Below are 18130 nucleotides of genomic sequence, written 5' to 3'. Positions count from 1 at the left end.
ATCTAAAATAATTAGTGTTCATCTCCCTTCACCTGGGACAGGGATTTATTCTGGTTGGTTTATCATGCATCTATCTCCTTGGTTGACTCCATTTGGCATTTTAACAAGAAATCAGCATTTTATAACAACTGCAGAAATTAAACTCTGATGGGCTCTCAAACCATTAACTTGAAGGAAATGTAACAATAAATTAAACATATTAATGAAGCTGTTCTACAAGCTGTGATCTTGTTAGGTAAATTGTACAGTTATTAACAATGAACTCAGAGTAATTCATCACCAGGGAGGTTTGGGAGGTAAAGGTTGGGGATGGATACCAGCATCACATTTCCATCTTTTTGTCAGGATGGGACCATTTTCAGCCAAGGTTCTTGTATGGTTAAGCAGGGGAACAATCCTTACACCAAGTCTCTGGAGTTAAATTTAATCCAGATAGATTCACTCTGTCTTCTGTTGGTCCTGCAGGGACTTCCACGTGGCTTCCAGGTGTTTTTTGGGGAGAAGGAGATGTTGAAATGTTTACAGGGTCTTGTTTTAAAGCCCAGAAGCATGTGGTGGCAGGGCAGACATCTCCCAAAGAATATTTTTGGAGGTGATGTGACCTTGTCTATGGATTGTGATGTCCTGGTCCTTGCTGGGAAAAAAGTCTGGTGGTGGGATTTGTGATGGACTCAAGGTCTCTATTGCTTCACATCCTCCACCTGATTCACATCCCTTGTCACATGAGATGTTCTGGTGTGCTGCTGCTATTTAATCACTCCAAGGAGGTTGCAGATGGACCAGGCTAAAGCAGAAACTTGGGCCACCAAGCCCAAACCTGTGACAACATTATCCCTCCACAACCTTGCCAGGTTTCTCTTCCACGTGCACAGGAAAGCACAACCATCACCTCCCCTGGTGTCTGGAGAAGAAGAACATGCTTCCTTTTGCTGTGGCACTCAGATTAACAGGGTGGCCACTTGTGAGTGCTGCTAATTTGAACTCCATTCACCATCTGAATGAAGCCAGCAGGGGTGAGGAAGAGGGATTTGTCATTTCTAGGAGGTGGCTTTGGGTCCTTGCCAGCTCAGCAGGGTGGGCAACAGCTCCTTTCTTCCAAAGCAGCAGCTGCAGAGCCAGTCCCAGCCAGAACCTCCCCTCTGCATGATGCTGCTCACAGTAAAGGGTAGAAAATGGGATTGGGAGAAACCTGAGGGTTTGTCTAGTCTGTCCACTTGTAGATAGGATCAACTCTACCTGTATTCCCCTTGACAGAAGCTTCTGGAGCCTGCTCATCAAGCTCATCAGGCCCATTGCTGTTTGGTCCTTGATGCTGGAAAGTTTCTCTTCTGCCTAAATCCAACCTCCCTCCTGTTATCCACAGATCCCTCTCAGCAGACATGCAGAAAAGTTTATTCTCTTCCTTTTTTCTCCTCTACATTTGATGAGGATTATCCTGTTTCCCTTCCATCTTTACCTGGAGTATTGCATCCAGTTCTGGAGCCCCTTTTATAGGAGGGACATGGATGTGCTGGAGAGTGAGCAGAGAAGGGCCAGGAGGATGCTCAGAGGGTTATGGAGCAGCTCTGCTGTGAGGACAGACTGAGAAATTTGGGGTAATTCAGTTTGGAGAGGAGAAGGCTCCAAGGAGACCTTACTGGAACCTTCCAGTATCTGAAGGGCTACAAGAAAGCTGGGGAGGGACTTTTTAGGCTGTCAGGGAGTGATAGGAGAAGGGGGAATGGATTCAAAGTAGAGGAGGGGAGATTGAGATTGGAAGTTAGGAAGAAGTTCTTCACCATGGGGGTGGTGAGAAACTGGAACAGGTTGCCCAGAGAGGTGGTGGAAGCCCCATCCCTGGAAGTTTTTAAGGTTGGATGGGGCTTGGAGCACCCTGGGCTGGTGGGAGGTGTCCCTGGCCATGGCAGGGGGTTGGGACTGGATGATCTTAAAGGTTCCATCCAACCCTGAAGATTCTATGATGTCCTAAACAGTCCCAGTTCCTTCAGCCTTGCAGGTTTCTCAGGTGCTCCAATGAGTCTTGTCCTCTTCAGCTGGCCTCCTCATCAATGCCCCACTCCTGATCTCATCAGTACCACCAGGGTTAGGGACACGTGGCTGTTGTCCCTGTGTCTCCTGCAGCAGCCCAGCACTGCTCACTTAACTGCATGGTGTACTTCACCCTCCTTGCCCCTCTCCTGCAACACCTCAGAGCCCAACCTCCCCTCTGTCCACCTGATACTTGTCACCTGAGAGTATTTGCCCACTCTGAGCTCAAGATTATTTCTTTTTCTGAACCATTTCCTCCATTAATTTCCTTGTGCTGTGTTCCAACCTCTGCCTTCTCACAACCCTTCTTGATTTTACAAGCTGCTTCTTTTAACTTGCTCGTTGAGGGAACTGTAAACTAATATCAGCCAAAGGGCTTGGATGTGTCTTCCTGCAGCTTCCAGTAGCTTCAGACACCCTAGAAAAGCTCAGGATGCCTCAGGTGGCTCTGAAGGAATTCTAGACCTAGTGCCCTGAAAATCAGACATCAAATTTAAGAAGGTAGGAGATGGATGAGACCTCTTGGAGACTGCTCACCAGCAGATGCTTTCTTCAGCCATCTCTTTCTGGAAAAGTTTCCACTCATGACCAGCATCCTGTGGCATCCAGGACTGTATCCTCAGCAGAATGAATCCCCCCCCACAAGCAGGATAAATGTGGCAAGATGGTTTGGAAGCAGGCGAGTGGATCTGGGTCAGGGAATTCTCCCATCTGCTTGGACCTGCGAAGCAATCGAGGGTTTTCCTTGGCAAGTCCCCAAAGATCCTTTGAAGTGTCAATCCCATCATTTGGCATTGATTTGGCTTTTCAAGCCTCCACCCCTCCTGAGCACCAGGCTTTCTGCTGACAGGCAGCCTTGTGTGGGAATTTTGAGGCTGTTCAATGCAAAGTGATGTAGAAACCCACGTTGGGTTCCTGCAGATGGGGCCAATCCCTGCTCCCCAGGTGCTGCTGCTGCTCTGCCTGCTAAATGGTTTGGGTGTCTGATCCTGGGAGAATTACTTAGAAGGGATTGGAGTTCATCATATTGCATTTCTGAGTCCCCTGCCCTAGTTTTGGTCCTGCTCTGCCAGAGAGGTTGGACTTGATGATCTTCAGAGGTCCCCTTCAGCCCCTGATGTTCTGTGGTTCTGTGCTTGTGCTGGGGGAAGGGGCTGGATGAAGTTTTCAGTGGGGTTCTCCCCATGACCCTGGATAATTTTTGGCTTCAATAATTTTCCTTTTTGGGTCTAAATCTTTGCTGGACTTACCCACAGGCACTTATGTCACTATCCTTGCTGAGATATATCTGAGCTGCTCTCTTCACACCTTGTAAGAGGGATTTTTTTTTTTTACTTAAGTGGTAGATGTCTATGCATTTAAATCATGATTTTTTTTTTCCTGGACTGGCAGCTGGGAAGTGCTAAGTGGCTCCAGTTTTACAATTTGCTCTGTCTGTTTTGTCCATGTGCTCTTGCACACCACACACGTGGAGTTTGCACCAGGCTGAAGAGGGAGCAGTGAATGCAAGCAACAGCTGCATCCACTATGTGACAAGTCAGGAGGAATTTTTCCTCTTTAAACTTCTTTTTCTTTACATCTCAGTGCTGCTTTTCTTGGCTGTAGCACCACGAGAATGAGAAAAACCTAGAAAATCCTGGGTTTACTTGGAAAAAGAGGAGGCTGAGAGGAGACCCCATTGCTCTCTACAACTTCCTGGGAGGTTGTAGGGAGGTGGGTGCTGGGCTCTTCTCTTAAGTGTATAATGATGGGACCAGAAGAAATGGCCTGAAGTTGCACCAGGGGAGGTTTAGACTGGATATTAAAAAGAATTGTTTTACTGAGAGAGTAGTCAGGTGTTGGGATGATCTTCCCAGGGAGGTGGTGGAGTCACCATCCCGGGAGGTATTTAAAAACTGTGTAGATGAAGCACTTCAGGACATGCCCTGTTGGTTGATACTGATATAGATATATACATTTATTTTATTGCAGAGGGAATGTTGACAGCTGGATGTGGTGATCTTAGAGGTCTTTTTCAACCATGACAACTGTGTCATTCTGTGAAGTTAATCTTTGTAGCAGGCAAAGCAGAACACTGCAGGAGATGCCAGGGACCAGAGGTTGAACCAGAAATGTGATTGTTGAAGCAATCCTCTGCTTACCACCATCCTTTGCACTCCCTGCTCCTTCCTGACCATGTTCTTGTATTTTGAACCAAAAATGCCCAAGGAGCTTTCTATCACAAAGACACTTCACCTTCCCATTTCCAGACATTTATCCAGCATAAAAATACCTGCTGACCAGAAGGACTTGATCCCTGTGCCAGGCACAAAGCTGGGGAGAGGAGGGCTGAGATTTTTGTGGCAGAGATTTTTCCTGTCAACCTGGGATCCCAGGGAAGAGGAATGAGGTTTGGAGAGGCCACAGCTCATCGTCTGTTTCCTTTTCCTTTTTAATGTGTTTGCTCTCTAATGTGTGTTGACACAGTAAATACACATGTTTGTACAAACATCCCAGCAGAGGGTTGCTTTGAAGCCCCTTGCAGGGGATGGAAAATGTGCAAGGCAGATGTCAGGAGGAGACCTGCTGCCTGGTACAAGTTGCTTCTGCCAGGGATGTTGGAAATGGTTCCCATCAGGAGGAACTTGATGGGATACTGGGAGACAAGAGAAAGCTTTGCTTGGGGTTGGGTTTTTTTGGGGTTTTTTTTTGGGTTTGTTTTTTTTTTTTTTGGCTGCTGCAGAGAGATGGGGGGAGCTCAGTGGTGGTCAGGTGTCCCTTATCCTTGGCTAAATGTTTTATTTGGGCTCCAAACATGGATGATGCTGAGCATGTGCTGACTTTGAGAAAAGCATCACCAAGGGAGAAATAGTGTGGGGAGACAGATGCCCAGGAGGAGCCAGACAGAGCTCCACTGAGAAGATATTTACATGTAGATGGAATAGAGACTGGGGGGGAAATGATGGACAGACACAATGTTTTTTAGGAGATGCTGCCAAAGCTTCTTTTTCCTGAAGGACAGCACAGAACTTGGTGAGGAACAGGCCAGCATCTTTTTTCCAGACATAAAGTGCTGGAACCAGTGTAATGGGGGCCTGGAAATGAGTTTGGAAAGGAGACTCCATTGGGATTCAAAGGCTCACGAGCTTCAGATGAGCCCATATGGTTTCAAAGAGCAAATTCCAGCATTACAGAGCTGGTTACATCCTTCATCATAGATGAATAACATGCCACAGTACTGGCCACAAGCTGCTTAGGGCTGAAGCTTAACAGGAATGATGTGGAGTTTATTTTTGATACTATACAATATATGACACTGCTTCTCTGGTTAAAGGTGGACACTCAGGAAAGGTTTATCTGAGTGGTCTATGAGCACTTTCATCACTCCCAATTGATTAACAGACTCCTTTTACTCTTGATATACTGTGAATTGACCACCTTGCTATACTGCAGCAGTGGGATGTAGCTGGGAAACCAGGAATTCATGGGAAGCTCCAGGTTGGGCAATGCACAGAATCATAGGATGGCTTTGATTAGAAGAACTTTAAAATTATCCATGCAGGGACACCTTTCACTAGACCAGGTTGCTCAAAGCCCTATCCAGTCTGGCCAAATGCCTGTATGAATGTAGTAGGGATGGTGGATACTAATTCTTTATTTCCTACCCCCAACTCTGCACTATTGGCAAGCTCTGATAGCTCTTACCTGCAAGCTGCCCAGTGGTTTGTTGTCTGCTCATCTAAAAGAGAAAATTCTATATCTGCAGCTCTTCTGGCTCTGCAAAACTTGGTTGGTAATTGTGTAACAGCATCCCAAGGCAGACAGAGATCAAAGTGCAGTTCTGCAGCCCCCCCCTTCTTGAAATATGACACGTTCAGCAAAGAAAAACTGCCATCAAAATGAAGCATTTCTGTAATAAACCCTTCCCACACCTTTTCCCACAGGGACAGCATGAAAAGGGTGGATGGTCCATCTGTGAGATGCCAGCCAGTCACTCAGGCTGCAATTTGCCTCAGCTAGGGCTGGTCATCAGTATTAAATCAAAATGAGTTGGTGTTTTTTAGGTAATGGAGAGAAACTGGCATCTGCCTGAGACACCTCTTTAGGGTGGCACCAATTGCCTTGGGGTGAAACCTGTCTCTTTCCATTGACTAGAGGGGAAACCTGCCTGACTCATTAGGTGAGATGTCTAATTTTCAGGAAAACCCTGTTAAACAACAGGAATTCCATGTTTAGTGCTTGCCTGGAAGGCAGGCAGGGAACTGGTGACAGGGAGAGGTCTCTGGAGCCACACACAGCAGGGTTGCTGAGTCCTCCTCTGTTTGTTTGCAAGTTGTTTTAGTTTGCTCCTCCTCAGTCTTTGCATCTGAAATATCCTGCTTGGAGCTGTGGGAGCAGAAGTGGCACCTTGTTTTGTCACAGTCTGGGAAGTAGAGGTGAAGATGTGGGATCTGAAGGGCTCCTGGAGGGTTGCTCCATCCTCATCAGAATTCATAGAATCACAGAATTGGCTGGGTTGGAAGGGACCTCAGAGATCATCAAGTCCAACCCTTGATCCACTCCCACTGCAGTTCCCAGCCCATGGCACTGAGTGCCACATCCAGGCTCTTTGGAAATATCTCCAGGGATGGAGAATCCACCCCTTCCCTGGGCAGCCCATTCCAATGGCTGATTACCCTCTCTGTAAAGAAATTCTTTTTAATATCCAACCTTTCTAATATCCAATTCCTTCCTTGTGCTGCTCAGGCTTTGGAAGGGAAGGAGATTTCACTGTTCCCAGTTTACAGAGGGGACACAAAATGGGATGAGGGACAGAGAAGGACTGGAACAGGACTCTGCCCTCTGTGTCTCCTCTCAGACACCCAGCGTTAGGAGTGGCTGTGGACATGGACCTGGAGCTGGAGCTTCTCACTGCTCCTTCCCTCCCTGGGTTAAGCTGGAAAGTCAGAGGAGAATTTTTAACTCAGGATATAGCAAAATTCTTTGTTTGGTGGTCAGAAACACTCAAATAAGGCACTCATGTGGTTGTAAGTGGGGTGTTTGGGGTCTGAATTGGCTGACCCCCATCTCCCTGAATCCCCTTACCAATAGTTTGTAGGACTCAGACCTTCACACACACAGGAATTTGGAAATTCAGACAATCTCCTTTTCACCCTTGTGGGTTTTTTTTTCTCTCCCAGAACCCCAAATGCCCCTTAAAGTCATGCCACCACTTGGATCATTTCTCTGAACTGACATTGCCCAAACTCCTCTCCCACTGTGCTGGGAGCTCTGAAAAAATCCTGGGCAGCATCCTGTAGGATAAGGTTCTCCTTTACTCAGTGGAAATTCTGATGGGAGAGATAGAGCAGGATGAAACCCACCCCAAAGCATTGCTCCAGCCCTGGGACATCTCAGGGAGTTGGGATTCCAAGAGGGGACCCATTCCATAGAGCTGCTGACACCCTGTGGCTGTGGGGAAGAAATGCAGGGACTTCCTCCAAAGGCTTGGGCAAATTTGGGTTTGAAAAATGTGTTTCCAGGAAAAAGAAAAAAGAGACTGTTCTCAGAAGAAAGGGAAAAAAAAAAAAAAAAAAAAAGAGGCAACAAATCCCCCAGACACTTCCCAGCTGTGCCTTTTAGTGCTACCGCAGGGACAAAGGTGGCAGCTGGCTGCTGGCAGGCTGCTTGTGGCTGTCTCTGCTCTGTTTCCAAGGCCATGGGCTGAGGGCAAAAAGCTTTGAAGAGCTCCCAGTTTGGGGGATGGGTGGAGAAAGGCAACTGCAAAGAGTGCTCTAGGACATGGCCACCAAAAAACTTCTTTAACTCTTTCTCCTTATTCCGTGTCCCTCCCCGTGTAGTTCCTTCCCCACGAGCTGCCAAGCTGCTTCCATGCAGGATAATAATATTTCCATACAGGATAATAATATTTCCACGCAGGATAATATTTTCCACTCTGTGTTTTCTTTCCCAGCTGCTGAGAGATTGTGTACAAACACAAGTTTCTTCTTCTTTATGAGCAGCATTCTTGTCCTCCTCCAAGAGAGCATAAGGAAAGCAGAAAAAGCAAGTAAGCAAGCAAGCAAGAAATAGAAAGAAATAGAAAGAAATACTGAAATAGAAAGAAATACTTAAAGAGAAATAAATAGCAATAAATAAATAATAAATAAATAAAGAAAGAGAGAAAGAAAGGAAGAAAGAGAGAAAGAGAGAAAGAGAGAAAGAGAGAAAGAAAGAGAGAAAGAAAGAAAGAAAGAGAGAAAGGAAGAAAGAGAGAAAGAGAGAAAGAAAGAGAGAAAGAGAGAAAGAAAGGAAGAAAGAGAGAAAGAGAAAGAGAGAAAGAGAGAAAGAAGAAAGAGAGAAAGAAAGGAAGAAAGAGAGAAAGAGAGAAAAAGAGAAAGAGAGAAAGAAAGAGAGAAAGAAAGAAAGAAAAAGAGAGAAAGAGAAAGAGAGAAAGAGAGAAAGAGAGAAAGAGAGAAAGAGAGAAAGAGAGAAAGAAAGAGAGAAAGAAAGAAAGAAAAAGAGAGAAAGAGAGAAAGAGAGAAAGAGAGAAAGAGAGAAAGAGAGAAAGAAAGAAAGAAAGAAAGAAAGAAAGAAAGAAAGAAAGAAAGAAAGAAAGAAAGAAAGAAAGAAAGAAAGAAAGAAAGAAAGAAAGAAAGAAAGAATTAAGAAAAACAAGAGGGATGATCATCTTTACTCAACACAGAGGGGTAGGGAGGAGTCGTTGGCCCAGCACAAAATTGGCAGAGCAATCAGTTTTAGCTTCAGCCTTTGAAGATGAGAGAAGAAGCAGTCGATTGTCATAAAGGGAGCAGGCACGTCCCTTTAAATCACAAAGCCTGCAAAGATAGCCTGGAGTCCCAAAAATAAAGGCTTCACACTGCCTTCCTCTGTCACTCCCGGACAGAAATAGTAGTCCAGTGGGAACCATTATAACCATGATGAGAAGCTCCAGTCTGCTCTGATGAATGCAGTTGGACCCAGAAGGGTGCAAGGCAGTGGGAGGAGGTCAGCTCCTGGCTGCTGGGCCAGCTGGTCAGGCTCTGGTCCCCATTCCCCAGCCTGGCATCAGAGCCCTCCATGGTTTTTCCCTCCTGGTATGGAAATGAAGCACCTGAGCCAACACTGAATTGCTCCCCGTGGCCCATTTTGTAGCTTGTCCTTTGTCTCACCCCATTTTAAGCATCCCGAGGAGGGCTGGGGGGCTCAGGATGGGTTCAGTCAATGATGCCACTGTCTCAGGAGGCACCAGTGGGGAGGGGGGGTTTATGACACATCCATCTCTTCAGAACAGAGCTGGGGCTTCTGTGGAAGTGTCCCCCCTCTTAGGACAGCTGGTGGCCCACTTTCAGCTGTCTGAGAGTTCTCCAAACCCAGAGATGGGGTGCATGCTGCAAATCCCAGCTGAAAAAAAGCAGGATGAGACCTCCAGCTAGGGAGAGATGCTCTTTCAGATGGCCCTGGGGATGGAGTGGGGACAGTGGGTGACAGTGGGTGGCAGTGGGTGGCAGTGGGACAGCCACTGCAGCTGCGCCATCTGCTGCACATGCAGAGAAGCTTCGACCAAAAAAAAAAGAGCATTTTGGACTAGAAGTGACCAAATACAACTAAAAGCTCATTCCTGAACTTTTCTCCTTCGTGGACACACAGGAATTGCCACTTGCCTCCTCTGCTTTTTCCATCATTTCCCATAGACCAAGAAAACCTTGGATGTAACTTGATGAGTGTTGGCTAAGCAGCTCTTAAAAAGCCCTTTTTTCCCACCATTTCTGTCTCATGAGGGAGATCTCTAGAGAGAGAGAAAAAAAAAAAAAAAGGAAAGTGGGCTCCAGGCACTTTTAAATCTGTTTCCTCGTGGTCTTTGTGAAGCAACCTCAAGGGAGTGTGAAGCTCTCCAAACCTGAGGTTACTGCCTTTTGTCTCAGTTTCCTGCAACTGCTCTAATTTCACCACAAGGAAACCCCTGAAACACAGAAGGTTTTCCCTCAAAAGGGCTTTGAGTGAGCAAATGGTAATTCCCATAAGGAGGCTTTTTTTCAAGGAAATCCTCAGTACTTCAGGTATTTCAAGCTGTTGTTTGGATAAAGATCTGTGCGTGCCTAAAAATCCATGGGCATATTATATCTCCCTGACTATGAATTCCATAGAATCCCAAAATCCCAGACTGGTTTGGCATTGAAAGGACCTCAGAGGCCATCTGTTTCCAACCCTCTTGCCATGGGCAGGGACACCTCCTACTAGACCAGGTTTATTCCCTAAAACTTTGGGAATATGATCCATTAGCACCACCACACTCTGGGAGGATTTGGAGGAAAAAGAGCTGCTGCTGCTTAGGAGATTTGAGGTCCTGTTTCTTTTCCTCTCATCCTTTTAGTCCTTTTTAGTTCCTCTGGAGCTGCTGATGCTCCTGGTGTGTAAACCCTGAGTAAATTCACTACTCCAGCCTGAAGCTGACAGAAACACCTGAAGTGATTCTGCTGAAGCCCAAGACATCTGATGATCTTAGGGGCTTCTCCAGCTGTGACAATTCTGTGATTTCAGTGGAAAGGCTACAAGAAACCTGACATCCCTCATCATTTAATTGCTCTCCCACCTCTACTTTGTGGCTGGGGAAGGGTTCCCTGGCCAGGACCCTGCTTGGAGGTAACCTCTGGAAGGACAAAGCCAGGAGAGGCGTGTGAACTGAGGTGGAAGATGAAAAGGGGGAATAATTACACATCTCAATGCCACCCTCCCCAAGCAGCTCTGGCCAAGTATAATCTGATCCCTGAGTCTTTTGTGTCACCAGTGCCAGCCACTTACTGTATTGATGCTGAACTCCTGACCTTGCTTTGTCTCCTGCCACGACCTGATGGTAAAATGGCTTTGGCTTGGGTTTCATTGCTGGGGTTACCTCCAGGTCCCAGAGGAAAGTGATCCCTTGGCACACGATCTGCTGGCTCTCCCTGGCCTAGGGGAGGTAGAGGAGGGAGTTGAAGGCACACGATCATTCCCAAACTATTCTTCCACCCCCTTTCCATCAGCAAAGATGCAGCTGGGCTTGCTCCACTCTCTCTGCCTTTCTTGAAATATTCTATAAAATTCTATGTGGCCCAGGGACCCAAAACACAGCGGTGCCCTGAGCATCCCTGAGAAGCAGCTCTGGGATTTTTCCCAAATTCTGCTGTCTAAGCATAGAAGTGGTGTCTGGGGTATGGTTTCTGCTAGCAACCACCCCAGGAATGCCTGTGTGTTGTTCCCAGAAGTTTTCAGGCAGGACCTGTTGGTTGGTGTCCACTGATACGTGACCAGGGATGGACCACTTGTATAATGGTGATGAGCAGGGGAGGTAAAGAGCAACTCACAGAGCTTTGGAAGGTGGAGGACTCCCTGATTTGATGTTACTTTTAGAGTTCAGACACCTTGATCTCTTCCATTAGAAGAAATGTAACTACCTGTCTTAGACAGCAACAGGTTGTTGCTCTGGTACTAACAAAAATAAAGGAAGGGTCTGGGGGAAAATAAAGGGCACCAAGAGTGAATTGTTGACCTGCACCTTGGTCCTGTTGGAAGAAAAATACCTCTTCTTAAGGGAGTGGAACATCTCCCTTATGAGGAAAGGCTGAGGGAGCTGGGTCTCTTTAGTTTGGAGAAAAGGAGACTGAGGGGTGACCTCATCAATGTTTTCAAATATGTAAGGGGTGAGTGTCAGGGAGATGGAGTTAGGCTTTTCTCAGTGGTGACCAGTGATAGGACAAGGGGTAATGGGTGTAAATTGGAGCATAGGAGGTTCAAGTTGAATATCAGAAAAAATTTTTTTACTGTAAGGGTGACGGAGCCCTGGAACAGGCTGCCCAGGGGGGTTGTGGAGTCTCCTTCACTGGAGACATTCAAAACCCTCCTGGACACGTTCCTAGGGGATGTACTCTAGGGGGCCCTGCTCTGGCAGGGGGGGTTGGACTAGATGATCTTTCGAGGTCCCTTCCAACCCCTAGGATTCTATGATTCTATGATTCTATGATCCCTGCTGGGCTCTCCTGCTTGGGCATTACTTGGCTCAGCCAAAGCATCCTTCAGGATGATGCTCAGCTTTTGCAGGCTCTCTACTTTCTGAATTTCCCTCCATTTCATATTCCCCCTGGAGTTCCATGAGGTGAGGGGTTTGGGGACCAGCTCAGTGCCATAGATTGTGTTAAACTCACAAAATCCATTTTAACTCCTGTGACTGGGACAACTCCATCTCCCCAACAGCTTGATCTAGGATCTGATTCCCAGCTCAGCAGCCAGCCCCCAACCTGAACCACTCAGACAGACTTTCCCCTTTCCCAGGAGTCCCCTACCTCTGTCTAAGTGGAATAATATGTCAGCACTCACTCTCTAAATCCCTCTGCCTTTCTTAATTCTCTCTTGATTGTGCCTCGTGCCTTGCCCTCTGTGCTGTGCAGCTCATTGAGGACAGGTCCCAGCAGACCTCCTAATCCTTTTAAGTGCTCCTGGAGGGTCCTGTTTCCTCCAAAACCTGGTCAGCTTCACTCCCAGAGAGCTGGGCTGATGTTCTGCAGATGCTGGGGTGGGTTTGGATGGGAGGAAATCACTCCCTGCTGTCCTCGACTGCTTTATTTCCAGTCTGTGCCTCTTCCTTGTGGGTGATTTCCTGGCATTTCAAAAGTGCCTGCTGCCCTGTTCTTTTTACATTTATTTTGAATTACTTTTAGATAATTCAATCAAGGGCTTGGAATACACATTTGGCTAATTCTGATTGATGTACCCTGTGAGTAAGGGTCTGGAGGTGCCTGCTATTCTTAGGCTATTGGAAGTAACAATTAATTCACTTCCACAATACTTTTGCTTTGAAGATTTCCAATACCAATCAATGTTTATCCTCCCCAGCCCTCTCTGGAGGTCCCCTAATAATGACTGGAGAGCCATGGGTGTCTGGTCACCCAATATTCTGTTTTCCTCCATGTCACTCTCTGAGCTGAGGGATGCACAGTGACCCATTCTACTCTGGTGATATTTTTTGACTTTACATTTCATGTCTCAAGAACCTCCTTTTCCTGCATCCCTAAAAAGCATCCAGCACACAAGTGTTCCAATGAAATATGTGGAACCTGAAGCACTCAGAGTGTAGATGACATCTCTAAAATCACACGGCCAGGCCAGTTCAGGGCTCAGTTAAGGTTTAAGATTCTGATTTTTTTTTAAGTCCCTTGTTCTAACCATGGAGACAAAGAAGATGATAAAGGAGAATGTGGAACATTAGGCTGGAACAAGAGGTTGTGGAAAGGAGGGTGCTGAGAAAGAGGACTGTTGATATTTACTGCTCCATATCCAGTGGTCTCTGATGTAATTCACTGTGTTAGACTTGGGCCCATATTTTCTTTGCTCTCTGGAACAGGTGGGAATTTTCTTCTGTCTTATTATATCATCCCTATATGCTAAGGGACCTTCATCCTCCTCTCCCAGAGCTGCAAGGCCCTGTGTCCCCCTCTCTTTACTCTTTTAGCAAAGGAGGAATGAGGGCCATCATCATGCTTCCCTCTTGTCCTCCACCTTTGCTCATGGAGCATCCTCAGGAGGGGCTGGATCCCTGTGGGATCACCACAGTAGCTCTCAGTTTTGGGGATGCTGGGGGAGATTTTGATAACTCGATAAAAAGAAGTGCATGAGGGTCTTTTGGAAGCTGCCACAAGCTGTTGGTGATCATTTCAGGAGGAGATGGAGAGGGAGGAACAGAGCAAAGATGTCTTTGGTGTGGTCTATTCTGCAGGAGTTTGGAGGAGTGGTTGTCTCTCTATTTGGAGGTGACAAATTTCTGTAGCTCACTGTTAGAGGTGCAGGTGAATACAACCAAGTGATGTTGGAGAAGACCAACAAATTGTCTGGTGGCTTTGGAAAAAAAAAAAAAAAAGCATAAGGAGTGGCTTTGGGTCACTACTGAGGGAGAAGCTGATGGGAGATGAGAAGAAGCCTCAGGAAGCTGAAGACCTCAGTGAGACAGAGCTGAGGGATTTGGTTTTTATGGAGGTTGGCTGATAGAAGAGGTGGCACTTTTTGGGAAAACTTCTACTTATTTCAGACTGACTGGTGAGAAAGATGGTTGGTGTTGAGGCTGGACTTCAGAGTGACATCTCCCTTGGTCAGACATCAGAGAGAAAAGCAGAGGAATTGTTGGTGGATCAGCCTCCAGTGGAGGATCAGTCTAGGGGAGGTCAATGGAAGAGGTCTCATCCCCTATTTCAGCACTGGATCAGTTTTCTGGCTGATTTCATGGAAGGGGGAGAAAGGGCAGATGTGGAGCTTTGTCTCCAGATGGCACTTCCCTTTTATCTGAGGCAATATTAGAAGATAAGCATTCCCCCCTTTCTCTTATTTTCTTCTTTATTTTTTTTTTCCTGTGGATAAACATAGATTATGAAGGTTAGAAAGGCTTCAAGGGATGTTTTTCTTATCTCATATTAAGTTCTTAATAGGTCATCTTGGCATTGAGAAGCCCAGGAGCTGAAAGAGCCAGGAACTGAACTATGATAACCTTGGCAGATCCCAACCCTGTCAGTGGGGCTGGGACCCAGAGATATGTGGGACCTCCTTATCTCATCCTCAGCCCCAGGGATGTCAGCTGAAAAAAAAGGACTGGACAGAGAGGCTGGACTGGCTGATTTCCTTAGAAAGCTTCTCTTTCAGGCTCCCCTTTCTCCTGGACTTGGAGATAAAGTCTCCCCACCTTGCTGACAGGAATTGTTCCCAAGTCACCACTCCATCCACCCACCCAAGATCATGGATTTTAGCAGGGGAATGAGCATAGAGCTCCAAATCCCAGATTTCTCTGTTTCCAGTTACACACTCCCAGCTCCATCACTCTCTGCATCTGCATCTGCATCTCTCTGGGGTCATTTAGGACCAGCACATGACACAACTTTCAGCTCAGGAACATAGAATCTTACTTCCCCAGTGATACAAACTCTGGGATTATTTGTTGGGTTCAGAGAAGGTGGTGAAAATACCCAAACTCTCAGCAAAGCAGGAGCTTTGGTCAGCCCCTGATAGGCTGGAAAGGGAAATTGCAAACATGTCTGTGCATCTCCAAGGTGGGAAGTGACAGCTCATGGAATCATGGGGTGGTTTGGGTTGGAAGGGACCTTAAAGCTCATCCAGTTCCAACCCCCTGCATGGGCAGGGACACCTCCCACCAGCCCAGGGTGCTCAAGCCACATCCAACCTGGCCTTGAACACTTGAACACAGGGATGGGGCAGCCACAACTTCCTTGGACAACCTCTTCCAGTGTCTCACCACCCTCAAATTCAAGAATTTCTTCCTAATGTCCAGCATAAATCTCCCCTCATCAAGTTTTAACCCATTTCCCTTGTCCTCTCCCTACCCCCCTCCCGTGTCCAAAGCCCTCCCCCAGCTTTCTTGGAGCCCCTTCAGATATTGGAAGGTTGCTCTAAGCTCACCTGGGAGCCTTTTCTTCAGGCTGAGCAACCCCAATCCCTCAGCCTGGCTTCCCAGGGGAGCTCATCCCCTATGAAAAGATGATTGAGCTCATTGCCCTTGCTGATGGCCAGAACTGAGCTGTGTGTTAACACCCATATCCAGACCAGACTCCTCATGTCTGCTTCAGGGAAATGATCCTTTTGCTGGGATGCCTGTGCTGCCCACACATGCCCCCACCCCAGCCTCTGCTGGGGGTGAATATTCACTGGGTGCCTGCATCTGCTCATCTTGACATCACCCCATGGCCCCTTGCTTGTCACCAAGACCCCATAACACCTTGGTGAGTGCATCCTCAGCCTACACAGAGCCTGCCCTTGGTGGGCAGGATGTGTATACACATCCATGGATGTGTTTTTAGGTGCCTCCAAGCCCCTGTTTTGTTTGGGTTGTTTTTGTCTACTTGAATGGCTTAAAACTGGAACAGGGAAGCTTTAAGTTAGACATTAGGGAGAAATTCTTTGCTGTGAGGGTGGTGAGATCCTGGTTGCTCAGAGAATCTGTGGCTGCCCCATCCCTTCTCGTGTCAAGGACAGGATGGATGAGGCTTGGAGAAACCTGATCAAGTGGGAGATGTCCCTGCCCATGGCAAGGAGTTTGGAACTGGGTGATCCTCATCACCTCAGTCCCTTCCAACCCAAACAAGTCTTTGCTTCTGTGAGATAATTCTATGAATATTTCCCCCCTCTTTCATGCTTCCATACTGATGTCTGCTTTGCTCTCCGTGCTCATCCATGTCTCCTGCCCATGTATCCATCTGGGTGCCCCGGTCTCCACACATAGGCATTGCCACCCCTTGCCAAAGGCCAGCTGGCTGCATTTCAAATGACTTAGTGTCATGAGGATCCGGGGGTGTCTCTGGCCCTAAAATCAAAGGGTCCTTTGTGGTGCTGCCCTGCACCCCCCTCCACGGGGCCCCCATCCCTCCGGGTCACTGCGTTCCCGGCACGGGGAGGATGAGCTCATCTCTGGGAGGAATCTGGTCATGAACAGACACTTATCAAGGGTTTGTATTCATGATCCAGCCCCTGGTGAGATCCATCTGTCCTCGTCCCATCCCATAGTACTCTCTGCCTCAATTTCTGAGCAATCCCATGTAAGGATTTATGCTTCGGGCCAACAATGTTGAGATTTTTGTTGCTGGTCAGCCCCATTCACACATATTCCTGCTTAAAAGCTGAGCAGAGTATTTTGGGTTGTTCACATCAGCAGCTGCCACCCCTGCTCTCATGTGTAAAAATTCCAGTTTCATCATCCTTCTTGTGTGTGTGGTTTTGATCCCTCAATCTCAATCAGAACCCACTCTGACTGAAAGCATTTTTTCACAGTCTGAAGAGCAGGAGTGGGGGCAGAAATGTGGGAAACATCTAAAAACCAGCTGTCCCCTCCCCATAATGCTGGACATGAAATTCCACTGGTTTGGGAGAAATTGAAAGTGCTGGGAGATCTTCTTGCCATGGCCAGTGGCTCTATGGACATCTGAACTCCTGCACCCTGGGAAATTGGAACAATTCCATGATGTACCAGAAGACAGAGCTAAGAGGTCCAGGGAATTCTCTCTCAGCTCAAGGAATAGGGTGTTGTGAGGAACCAGAGATGATTTTATTGCTGTAGAGCCATCAGTGTGCTCCAGAGAGACCCAAAAAAACCCCCACTGAAGTGCACAGGAATTCGGTGGCACTAGGATGAGCTTTGAGGGATCATAAACATGAGCATCCAGAGATGGGATCCTCCCTGTGAACACTGAGATGTAACTCTGGAAACATCAAATAGAGAACCCTTATTCTCCATGGAGGACCTAGAGATGCTCTACAGAGCATCTGTGGTAGGACATGTACCTGAGAAAGCAACCCATGGATGAAGAGATGGTTCTGTTGCCAGTAGGACTGAAATTCTGTGGAGCTTGGGAGGCAAACACAGAGGTTCCAAGGGCTCCTTTGTAGAAGGAGAAGTTGTCTCATGTTCCTTCTCTCCCTTTGCTCTGATGGTCAAAGAAAGAAAGGTCAATGCAGGTCTTCCCCTGTTGCAGTTTCATTCTCTCAGGCTGCTCACTGGGCTGGGCAATGCTTGCAAAGACCTGAAGCCAAAAGTTTGGAGTTAAAACCTGGGGGCTGGAGTGTTTAAAATCTCATCTGAATTTGGGCAAACCCATGCCTGGTGCAGCCTGTAGCTCTTAGAGATGCCACCTCTATCAAGGTGAAGTTTCCCAGGACATATCTGCAGGTCAGTGCTTGTTTTGCTTTCCACTGGGAGAGGGACAAGCACAAATTTTCAGTCTCAAATGACTTGAATTTTAGTTTGCAGGGTTGGGGTAAGTGGAGAATGAGCATTCATGGGCAGCAAGAACATGTGCAGCCCAGATGCCTGGGACCAAGTGGCAGCAAAGTCTGGCAAGGGCCAGGACCTTTGATGCCTCACGGAAAGGAAGGAGGGGGAATAGCAGGTTTGGGGTTTTGGCTCTTGCCCAGCACAACCCAGTCCTTGGTGGACATCAGAGGCCTCAACTCCATGCCATAGGTGAGTGCCAGCAGTTAATGGATGGCCTGGCAGGGCTTGTTGCTGAACACTGATCACTTGGCAGGCCATTACCTTGAAAAATGAGCTCTGCCGAGCTTGCCTTGTGTTGTTACAAACTAATGATTTGCATTGATTAGCACGGGGTTGGTGAGTGTC

General features: G+C 47.2%; 1 protein-coding gene across 2 annotated transcripts in view; it reads left to right on the top strand.

Moving 5' to 3' along the window:
• PLXNA4 (plexin A4) overlaps positions 1–18130 on the top strand; it is a 504022-nt gene that overhangs the window by 229445 nt on the left and 256447 nt on the right. The gene's annotated exons all lie outside the window — the stretch shown is intronic.

This window comes from Heliangelus exortis, chromosome 1 (genome assembly GCF_036169615.1).
Source record: "Heliangelus exortis chromosome 1, bHelExo1.hap1, whole genome shotgun sequence".
Lineage (NCBI taxonomy): Eukaryota > Metazoa > Chordata > Aves > Apodiformes > Trochilidae > Heliangelus > Heliangelus exortis.
Note: the sequence above shows the minus strand (reverse complement) of the source record. Positions and strands in the feature narration are given on the sequence as shown.